A 12,280-nucleotide genomic window follows, 5' to 3' on the forward strand; every position below is an offset into this window, starting at 1 on the left:
AATAATGAGAGAGTACTCGGATGTATTCCCAGATGATTTACCTGGGATACCTCCGGAGAGACAGGTTGAGTTCCGGATCGACCTGGTCCCTGATGCGGCTCCAATAGCCAAGGCACCGTATCGGTTGGCTCATCCCGAGATGCATGAGTTGTCTACGCAGCTGCAGGAGCTGCTAGGCAAGGGTTTTATCAGGCCGAGCAGTTCACCATGGGGAGCCCCGGTCCTGTTTGTGAAGAAGAAGGATGGGTCACATCATATGTGCATAGATTACTGGGAGCTGAACAAAGTAATGGTGAAGAACCGTTACCCACTCTCGAGGATAGATGATCTGTTTGACCAGCTTCAGGGAGCATCTTAGTTCTCCAAGATTGATCCACGATCTGGATATCACCAGATACGGGGTCAGAGATGATGATGTACAGAAGACTGCTTTTAGGACCCACTATGGTCATTATGAGTTCGTGGTGATGTCGTTTGGGCTCACCAATGCTCCAACTGCGTTCTTGGACCTCATGAACCGCGTTTGCAGACTGATGCTGGATCGGTATTTAATAGTATTCATTGATGACATCTTGGTTTACTCCAAGACTCAAGGGCAGCATGAGGATCACCTGAGAGGGGTATTAGAGACACTGAGGAGGGAGAGACTTTATGTGAAGTTCTCCAAGTGTGACTTTTGGTTGTGCAAGGTGCAGTTCCTTGGGCACCTTGTCAACCAGAAGGGTATTTTAGTAGATCCGGCCAAGATAGAGGTCGTGATGCAGTGGGAGACTTGGAGGTCTCCAACAGAGATTCAGAGCTTCCTAGGTATTACAGGATATTCATCCAGGACTTCTTGAAGATAGTAGTTCCGTTGACCCGACTGACCAAGAAGTCGGTTGTTTTTTGTTGGGGTCCTGAGCAGCAGACCGCCTTTGAGACACTCAGGCAGCGATTGTGTGAGGCGCTAATTCTTACCCTGCCAAAGGGAGTAGATGACTTCATAATCTACTGTGATGCTTTAATCACAAGCATGGGGGCAATGTTGATGCAGCGAGGTCATGTGATAGCTTATGCTTCGAGGCAGCCGAAGCCTTACGAGGCTAACTATCCGACGCATGATTTGGATCTGGGGGCGGTAGTGTTCGCCCTCAAGATTTGGCGGCATTACCTCTACAGGGTTCGGGGTACCATTTTCACAGACCACAAGAGTTTGAGGTACCTCATGGATCAGCCGAATCTAAACATGAGGCAACGTTGGTGGTTAGACGTGGTGAAGGACTATGATTGTGAGATCCTTTACCACTGGCAAAGCCAACGTCGTGGCCGATGCCCTGAGCTGCAAGGCGGCAGTGGCCCCAATCTGAGATATCTGTATGAGGATGACAGTGATTATTCCACTGCTGGAGCAGATACGAGAGGCGCAAGTCGAGGGCCTGAAAGAGGAGCGCCGGAAGTACGAGAGGATTACAGACCAGATGGCCTCCTTCGGCGCCGGAAGTACGAGAGGATTACAGACCAGATGGCCTCCTTCGATTATAACAGTAGGGGGTTGTTGACCATTCATAGGAGAGTCTGGGTGTCGTAATTAGGTAGAGTGCGGCAGGTGTTGATGGATAAGGCCCACAAGTCCAAGTTCTCCATCCATCCGGGAGCGACGAAGATGTACCGGGATATCCGCCTAGACTACTGGTGGCCCTACATGAAGCGGGACGTAGCCTGGTACGTGGAGAGATGCCTGACCTGCAGGAAGGTCAAGGCAGAGCACCAGAGGCCTCACGGCAAGATGCAGCCGCTATACATTCCCATGTGGAAATGGGAGGATATCACCATGGATTTCATTACTAAGCTTCCCAGTACCGCACGTAGGGTCGATTCGATATGGGTCATCGTGGATCGGTTGACCAAGAGTGCCCACTTCATATAGATCCCGGAGAGCATCTCGGTAGAGAAGCTAGCGAGATTTATATGCAGGAGGTAGTGGCACGTCATGGAGTGCCTGTCTCTGTCACACCCCCAAACCGAGATGGCGAAATCATTCGGGGGTGGAGGATGTCATGTACAGTATCATAACAATGCACAATAGTAAAGCAAGCAACAACATTCATTGCATTAATAAAATAGTTAATACATGTGTGTTCTTTGTAAAGTAGTATGACACCAAAAATGTAAAGCAAAAATAAAAGACGAGTCTGAACATGCTCTGTCTTCTCAAAAACTTGCTCGTGTACCTGCCTTACTGGTTCCCTAAGAATACAAGTTATTTTGAAAGAGAGTATCAACATTTAAGTTGGTGAGTGCATAAGTATTTTAGTGTCAAGGGTTTGCATTTGTTTCATGAAAATGTTTGTATCTGACTAGTAAAAATGTTTGTATCTTTCCCAGAAAATCCTATATTTTCTGCATTAAATGAAAAGTAGTCTTCTACCAAGACTCAACTTTTTGTATGATCTGTCTTCTTGAAAATAGTGTAAAATGTATGTTTGTACTTGAAATAGTATAAATGTATATTTTCCATATTTGTAAAACTATATTTACTTGAAATTAGTATGCATTTCTCGTGTGAGAATATCACTGAATGAATGTAATGGAAAAATGAAGATTTACAGTAGTATGGTATAAAATACACTACTGATGCATTAACTACCTTGAAAACCAATTGGTTAATTAAGGTTAAAATGTGACTAGGTTGTAACCATGCTTGATATACTAGTATAAAACACGACGTTCTTCAGGTGTCGAAAATGATATGACATTTGTCACCCGTAGACCTTCAGGTCCCACTGTAGCTAGCAGCAAGGTGTGGGATGGTCAATCCTGTATAGATCTATACGCAAACTCACGCACTCCTTCCAGGAGACTCTGGTTACAAAACGTGACATAGAAAGATTATTGTTATGCCATGAAATAGTATCTCACATTTTAGTTATCTTGTTCTTGTAAATGAATAGTATGCTTTGTAATGAATAGTAATACTATGTATGTATTGACTCATGTGTTGTTTCTCTGTTCTAGCAATAGTATGTAGTGATCCTGTAAACTATACCTATTATAGTTTACTAGTATGTTTGTTTGAACTGTTACTGATTCGTAGAAAAAATTCAATTACCCAACACATGCAACTAAATTAAGTATATTCCTTGAAAATGAGGTTTAATATTCAGGCATATATTTAGCAAGTATAACTATGATTTAACCGACAGTCGGACTAGTGATCCTACCCTAAGCCCACAACCAAACAAGGAACATGAGTTACGGTATTTAGCAATAGTCATAAGTCCGTTAAAGCATACTTATAAATAAATATGTACACAAATATGATTTTGATAAAAACATAAATCTAAAAATAGTTTTAAAGAGTTTTAAAGTGATTTTAACAACATCCGAGCATAAGAAATCCTTTTGTTTATTTGTTTCCACATGTAAATGATTAACAAAAATATATTTTTTTTATACTTGTATTCCCCCTAAAAGCATTTAAAAAGAGTAAATTGTAGGGGTATGAACTCACCTTCTGGGAGTGATTCGATAGAGGGTTCGATGTAGGATGATTGTTTCCGTAAGCTAGCTCCCGGGACAAAACAAGTCGTAAATAGCAATTCACGCAATATATAGGCATGAAATTAGTGAATATAACCTCTAAGGCATTAAGGAAACAACCTAGGATGTAATAATTACTTACAAAAGAAGAGTTAGAATCGAAATCAAGTGGTTGCTTGGTGTTCACGATCAACCTTTGGTGTTCACGGCCGCAAAGGGTTTTTGGCCCATGAAGATTCAAGTGTTTTTGGCTGGAACTCGGGTGTGTTCTCGGTGTTTGATTTGTGAAATGAAGGGCACTAGATATCCTTAACAAGATCCGAAGGTGGATTGGATGATCTTTTGATAGTAGATGAAAGAGAACTTGGGTTTTCGGTTGAAGATCTTGGGAGAAAAAGTCTTGATTTTTCGGCCAGAAGTGAAGAAGTGATGAAATTTCCGGTCAAACACACACACACACACATACATATATATATATATATATATATATATATATATATATATATATATATATATATATATATATAAGGGAGGGTTTGCGGTGTGAAATGGTTCATGGCCCAAAGGATTTCACGGCCGAGAATGAGAGACGTTTACGACCACGAAGGCTCGTTTGCGGTCCGAGAGTTTACTGCCCAACGAAGGTTTGCGGCTCATGCGAAGGTTCTCGGTTCCAAATGATATTCCCTCCAAAACACACAACACCAAAGAATACTAGGTTTATACACCTATAACTCATTAAACTAACTCTATTTAAGATAAATAAAGAAATAAGTTTGACCTTTATTGGATAAGTTTGACTTTAGTTGACCAAGTTTCACTTTTACAGGATAGAAATTACAAGTTGTCACAGTCTCGGTGGTGTCAAACCGAGATGTCCGTCTCACTTCCAGGTTTTGGAAGCGGTTTCTCGACGAGATGGGTACTCATCTTCACTTCAGCACCGCTTTCCACCCAGACGGATGGACAAAGCGAGAGGACAATTCAAACTCTCGAGGACATGCTTCGAGCATGCGTGCTAGATTTCGGTGGCAGTTGGGATACGTATCTTCGATTAGCGAAATTTTCGTATAACAATAGCTACCACTCCAGTATAGACCAACCTCCCTTCGAGATGCTTTACGGGAGGAAGTGTAGGACCCCAATCTGTTCAGGCGAGGTGGTCAGAGGGTCATGGGGAGTATGGAGGTAGTACTCAAGATCACAGAGCGGATTCAGCAGGTCCAGAGCAGGCTCCAAACTGCTTAGAGCCGACAGAAGAGCTATGCTGACAAGCGGCATTCGGATTTAGAGTTTCAGGTGGGCGACATGGTCCTCCTGAAAGTGTCACCCTGGAAGGGTGTTATCAGGTTTCGGAAGCGAGGCAAGTTGAGCCCTAGGTTCATTGTTCCGTTTAGGGTTTTAGCGCAAGTGGGTTAGGTTGCTTACTGGTTAGACCTTCTAGCCGAGCTCGGCCAGATCTACAGTATATTCAACGTTTTCCAGAAAAGGAAGTGCTTGGTGGATGATTTAGTAGTAATACCCATAAAGGATATTCAGGTTGACGACAGCCTGAATTACATAGAGAGACTAGTGGAAATTTTAGATCGTAAGACGAAGGAGCTTGGGAACAAATGGGTCGAGCTAGTGAAGGTGCAATGGCAGCACCAACAAGGGTTTGGAGTGGACGTGGGAGCCCGAGGAGGAGATGAAGGAGCACAACCCAGAGTTGTTTTCAGACACAACAGACTTTGAGGATGAATTCTAAGACAAGTGGGGGAGAATTTTAATGCCTCGTTCCTGGTACGCAAGTATTTAATTAATCAAGTATTTATTTTTGAGCTACTCGATGAGTTGGTAGCCCTAACTCGTCGAGTAGATGCTAGAAAGGACGTGAGGTTTAAAGGGTCTACTCGGCGAGTCCAAGCATGGACTCGACGAGTAGGTATGCCAAGAGGAAACCCTATTTTCGGGATTTTGCACCCTATTTAAACCACTTAAACCCCATTTGGACCTCCTTTACCAGCCTCCCTGTCCTCCAGAAACCCTAATTCGATTGAGAGCCTCACCCTTAAGTTTTTTAGTGTGTTTTTGTGTTATTGAAGATAGTTGGAAGAGCTTGGAGCTAGCAAGCTTGTGGAAGGAGAACAAGATCTAGGAGTACATTCATCTTTGGCAGCTTTCTGAGGTAAAAAGCTCTTAGCTTGATAACCCATAGCTTAAATCTCCTTTAATGTTGATTTATGGGTCTTTTTGACCTTTTTAGGTGGGATAAGTTGCTTCTCATGGGTTGCATGCTAAGCAATCCCTCTTTCCTGAGATATTTAGCCTCTAGAGTCATAAAATGAGTCTTGAACTCGTTTTCATCTAAGCCATGGGCATGTTCATGGAAGTAGGTTGCTATAACTTGAGTTTGGGTCCTTTTAAGGTGTGCAAAGTCATCATGTCTCCAAGATTATAGAAATGGACCTTGGAAATGACCTAGATGTGTATTTTGGAGTTGTAGAAGTGTGAAACCTGTTAATTAGTTTAAATCTGCAAGGGACTCAACGAGTTCATAAGGGAACTCGACGAGTTCGATGAAGAAACCTCGATGCTATTCATAGGACTCGACGAGTTGGTTAAGGAACTTGGAGAGTATGAGGATCTTGTCCCTTTCCTGATTATGCTAGGACACGTTGAGTCTAAGGACGACTCGACGAGTCAGTTCGAAAAATCATGATGACAAGTAGCTTGGGAACTCGACTAGTCATGGGGTTACTCGGCGAGTCGAGTCGCGATTCCAGGGTTCTGAGTTCTAGGACTCGGCGAGTCACAAGGCTGACTCGACGAGTTTGGTCAACCTGGAAGGTTGACTTTGACCAGGATGTTGAATTTGACCAGGGATAAAATGGTCATTTTACCTTAAGAATAAGTGTCATTATGGAATTTATATCCGGAGAGTCGCCGGAGCAGTAGACAGGGATTTCTCACCTAGATTCTCAACAGTCATTCATACGAGATGTGTTTCCTTTAATTAGGGATGGGTTGAAGGAACCAAGGCCGACCCGTCTTCATGATATGTTAGTAGTTGAGTGTGGGCGGGGCCCGAATCTCTTAACAGTATAGTATGGGCGGGGGCCTGATTCTTTTAGTATTACTTGAGCATAGATACATGATTGTATGCTAGATATACTTGTTGTCTGTGTGATACTTGTATGTATGTTAGTATCGGAGTGTGGGCGGGGCCCAAATCTCCTAGACAGCGGAGTATGGGCGGGGCCTTAATTTCATAGACAATGGAGTATGGGTGGGGCCCGAATCTCCTAGACAACGGAGTGTGGGCGGGGCCCAAATATCCTAGACAGCGGAGTGTGAGCGGGGTCTGAATCTCCTAGACAATGGAGTGTGGGCGGGGCCCGAATATCCATGAGAGTGGGCGGGGCTCATATCTCATAGTTGCATAATATTTGTATGATATGTGGTAGTTTGGGGAGACTCACTAAGCTTTGTGCTTACAGTTTCAGTTTTGGTTTCAGGTACCTCCGGGAGCAAAGGGAAGGGCTCGGGATGATCGCATGGCACACACAACAGCATTCAGCCTGGGATTGTTTTGATACTCTGATATTTTATCATATGTTTTGTCACAGTAATTGATTTGAAATTTTGAGATACATGATGTATGGTTTTCTTTATGGTTAACGATGACTTACAATTTTATAATAATTTTCAAAATGAAAATTTTGGACCATGTTTTAGGGACGTTTCATTTCCCAACCTGACCCGTTCAACTTATATGCATCACAGATAGCAGTGATAAGACTATTGAAGACTTGAATATGATGTTGAGTGATTGAAGAGAAGACCAACAATGGTGTTCAGGAGTGTTAGGTCTTTACTTTGTAACATATGTTGTGTATCGACTATGACATCCTTAGAGTTATTATATGTGACATCCCCAAAATCTCGGCCAGAAAAGACCGATTTTCATTTATGCTTTTAAAATAATTTCAGAGTAAATCCTTTTGATTTGAAAGAGTTGCGGAATTTGTTCCCAAAAACAAAACGTGATAAAACAATGTTTACCAAAGCATTTCATAAAAGAAATGTATTTTCATTATATAATCAAAACTCGGGGTGTCATGTTCCGATACAGACCAATAAGCATAAACGATAACATTACAAGTCATTCAACAAATATATACATATACAGACTTGTAAACAAAACAACTTGATGGTTCATCCATCTTATGCCCTCGCGCCACTTCCTGTAATACAAATAAAACTGAGTGGGTCAGGCTTGGGAGCCTGGTGAGCATATAGGGTTTTCAACCCACAACAAATAATTATATTTAATTTCCACCAACCAACAATAACCCAATTACCCATTCCCGTTATTCTCACTTTATGTCCCTAAAACAACTAACATAAGGGACCTAGTCTAAGAATATTTCATCGGGGCGACAACACATGCTTCGGGGGTTCCTCAGCAATATAAGTCAAATAAGGCAACTATGAGGGGGATGGAGTACAGCAAATGAACACCCAAGTTCATTAACACCTACAGGTGGCGAACCTGCTAGCGTTCCACAGGACTGTCTAGAAAAGTCTGTGGTCGTCATCTAAACTCCGCTAGATGACTAAATCAAATAACAACGAGGCCTCTCATTTGTTTATTAAACACCAACTAATCTACCCAACATATTAGTAGATAAAAATATACATTTTATACATAGTTTAAAAACTTGTATAGCATGCTTTAATCAATACATATTTCACATAACAGATGAGGCACACACACACATAACACGTATTTCATAGAGAATAAATCATATATATGAGATAGAAGAAAGTGAATATACATTAACACATATAACACAAAATATACACATAACACGTATTTCGTAGAAAATACTTTATAATTATGCATTAGAAGAAAGTAACTACACACTCACACATATAAACAACAATATACTTAATACACTCAAACCATACTTGTATTATTATCGTGTTTATGAAAGGTAGTATACACTCACTTGATCAGAAGATGATCGGACATCACTACGGCTTGCAGAAGTAGTAATCCTCAGCAGATTTGGGAGATCTCTACAAAAATCGAACTTCTCGCGGACAGAGCTTCGGCTCGGGAGTCTTACTTCTCGGGATCTTCGGAACCTCGGGACTTGCTTCGGGGCTTGAGAATGATACCGGGGCTTCGGGGTACTTCTGGCACGCAAAACGATGCAAAAAGGGAGAGAGAAGAGAGAGGAAGAGCAATAGAGTCGGCTGCCCTCGCATCTTATTTATAGGCGGTTGGAGCCTCGGAGTACGCGGGGCGTACGACCTTACGCGGGGCGTACTAGTCCGAATCGTCATGGCGTTCGTCATCCGAAGTCAATTAAGTGCGAGGTGCGTCATGCTTCGCGGTACGCTGGGCGTACGCCAGTACGCTGGGCGTACTTTAGATCAGATCGGTGACTCCTTCGGATATACATCCGAATTAAAGATTAAATTTAAATACAAATTATTTAATAAACTTCGGAAATTCATATCTTCTTCATACGAACTCCGTTTTCGACGTTCTTTATATCCACGCGTAGGTGAGACTACGCTCTACAACTTTCGTTTAGACTCCGTCTGCTAATTTTGACTTTATTTTTATTAATTATTTTTAGTAGGCCGGGACAGAAAAACTTCGTTATAAATTCATAACTTCTTCGTTTGACGTCCGTTCTCGCCTAACTTTTCATCGCTTCGATACCAACAACAAGATCTTCGATTCTCGTTTAGATTGCTTCGGCTAAAAACCGCTCGATCTCAAATCGAGTATTTCAGGCTGCATACCGTTAAGTCGAAACTTCAATAAATCATAACTTCCTCATACGAAGTCAGATTTGGGCGTTCTACATATATTCGGAAACCTCGTTTCAACTACTACACCATTATCCAAAGATATCAAGTTTATTTTACACTTAAATTTTGACGCTTATTTTTATTCTTAATTAATCAAACCACATAATTAAGCAATTAAGCACAAAACACATAACACTCAAATAATACACTCTTATTATTTCAAAACGGGTTACAAAGGTTAACCTAGACTATTACATTGCTAAAAATGGCAAGCCCGGAAACACAGGCGTTACAATTCTCTCCACCTTAGAATGATTCCGTCCCCGGAATCACACATCAACAAACAAATGCGGATAGCGACTCAACATGTCACTCTCCGTCTCCCATGTGAGATTTGGCCCGTTCGTGTGTTTCCATCGGATAAGCACTAACCCAACCATTTTGAGTCGCAAATTCTTAGTCTTTCGGTCAACAATTGCCTCTGGTTCTTCAATCAACCTTTTGTTCTCATCAATTCTCAATTCAGAAATTGGAATTATGTCGGGAACTTCTCTCGTGAACTTCCTCAAATAACACACATGAAAAGTGTTGTGAATTCCATTCAGTTCTTCTGGTAGTTCGAGCTTGTAAGCTTGGTTCCTAACCCTCTGAAGAACTTTAAACGGTCCAATAAACCTTGGACTTAACTTTCCCCTTTTACCAAATCTTATAAGTCCCTTCCACGGTGAGACTTTAAGCAAAACCGAATCTCCAATTTCAAAAGTCATCGGTCTTCGCTTCTTGTCAGCATAGCTCTTTTGACGATCCTGAGCTGCTAACATTCTTTCCCTAATTATTTTCAACTTTTCAGCAGTTTGATGAACCATCTCCAGCCCCATAAACTGCTTTTCCCCAGCCTCAAGCCAACAAGACGGCATACGACACTTCTGTCCGTACAAAGCTTGATAAGGTGCCATATTAATGCTCGAGTGAAAACTATTATTATAGGAAAATTCTACCAAAGGTAAATGTTCATCCCAGTTACCTAGGAATTCCAGGGTACATGCTCTCAGCATATCTTCAAGTGTTTGTATTGTTCTTTCACTCTGACCATCAGTCTGCGGATGGTAAGCTGTACTTAAACATAACTTGGTACCCATTTCCTCTTGTAGACTTTTCCAAAACCTTGAGGTGAAACAGATATCACGATCCGACACAATCGTTAACGGAACACCGTGAAGCCTCACAATTTCCTTCACATAAGAATTCGCAAGCTTCTCCATAGACCATTTCTCCTTGGCTGCTATGAAATGCGCACTCTTAGTGAATCGATCAACGACCACCCAAATCATGTCGTGACCATTCTTTGTTGTGGGCAGTTTAGTGACAAAATCCATAGCAATGTTGTGACATCCCCAAAATCACGGCCAGAAAAGACCGGTTTGTTTATGCTTTATAAAAATCAGAGTACTTCATTTTATAAAAATGTTGCGGAATTTGTTCCCAGAAAAACATGGTAAATACGTTATTAAAACATTTTCGAAGAAACGTATTTATTTCATTTTAAAACGTTTGGGATGTCATCGTTAATACAGAAACATAAGCATAAACAGAACTTACAATTATTTACACTAGTGATCTACATCTCTTTAAATCTCTCTGTGTAATGTGACTTCGTATCAACACCTGTGATATAAATAAACTGAGTGGGTCAGGTTGGGAAACCTGGTGAGTACATAGGGTTTTCAACCCACAATAATATAATTATTATGTTCAATCATCAAACAGTTAACCCAATTACCCATCCCCATTATCTTCTTTATTCTTTAAGGGTCTCCCTTAAGAATCAACTATTTCTCGTTCATTCATTCCTAAGGATCATCCTAAGGAAACAACATGAAGTCCATTGTTGCCAATGACACTTTGGTCAAGCGCATCTGCTAATCTTGTCACTTAGGCGCAGCTGCCAGAATTGTGACATTTTCTATGAGGTGCTTCTACCGGTATTGACCTTTAAACGCTACTGTCATGGTCATAAGACTCCCCATTAGGCGCAGCTGCCGATACTATCCTTAGAGCGCAGCTGCTAGGACGTTTACCGTAGATCTAAAACATCTACGGGTTGTGGCGCAGCTGCCAGTGCTCATCTATAGGGTACTAGGTCCACTGCTGCCAATGTATACCTATAGGGCAGTAGGTCCATGCTACTAATGTTCCTCTATTTCAGCTTTTATCCCTCATCATTCATCTACCCATGTTTTACCCAACATATTATGTAGATATAAAATACTTTACACAGTTTACATCATTTAAAACATGTATAAAAATCTTTCACCAGCATAGACAGCAAGTATTCAAACAATATGCGCACATAGCACGTAATTAATAATAAAATACTTCATATCTATGTGTAAGATGAAAGGGACCATGCACTCACCTGAGTAGGTGGTGACTCAACACTCGAACAGCGCTTTGATACTCTCAAAACGATATTCCTTCGATAAAACCTAGTATCGATACCACTAGGGTTTAGTTTAACGATAACCGCGACAAATTAATTAGTCCGAGTATTATTAAGCGTTAATAATACTCGATATAACTCATAATAATAGCCCAAATAATTATTTTAAGGACCTAATAACATTCCTATAATTATTTGAAAGCTATATTAAAAATTGCGTAAGCGTAGCATACTTACAGCGAATTTTATCGAAAACCGGAACTTAATTGGAGCAGCGTTTCGAAACCGAAAAACTCCTTTTTCTCGGGACTCCGGGAGCCTCGGGGCTTCCCTCGGGGGCTAAGGGGCTTAACTAGGGCTTAGGGGGCTCCATAAGGGTTAGAGAGAGAAAGTAGTTTAGAGAGAGAAGTGAAAATGTGTGAAAAATCCGGAAGAATTCGCATGGTATTTATAGGGACCGAAGCTCGGAATTACGCTGGGCGTACCGAGGGTACGCTGGGCGTACTCCTC

The sequence above is a fragment of the Lactuca sativa genome, chromosome 6, assembly GCF_002870075.4.
Source record: "Lactuca sativa cultivar Salinas chromosome 6, Lsat_Salinas_v11, whole genome shotgun sequence".
Classification (NCBI taxonomy): Eukaryota; Viridiplantae; Streptophyta; class Magnoliopsida; order Asterales; family Asteraceae; genus Lactuca; species Lactuca sativa.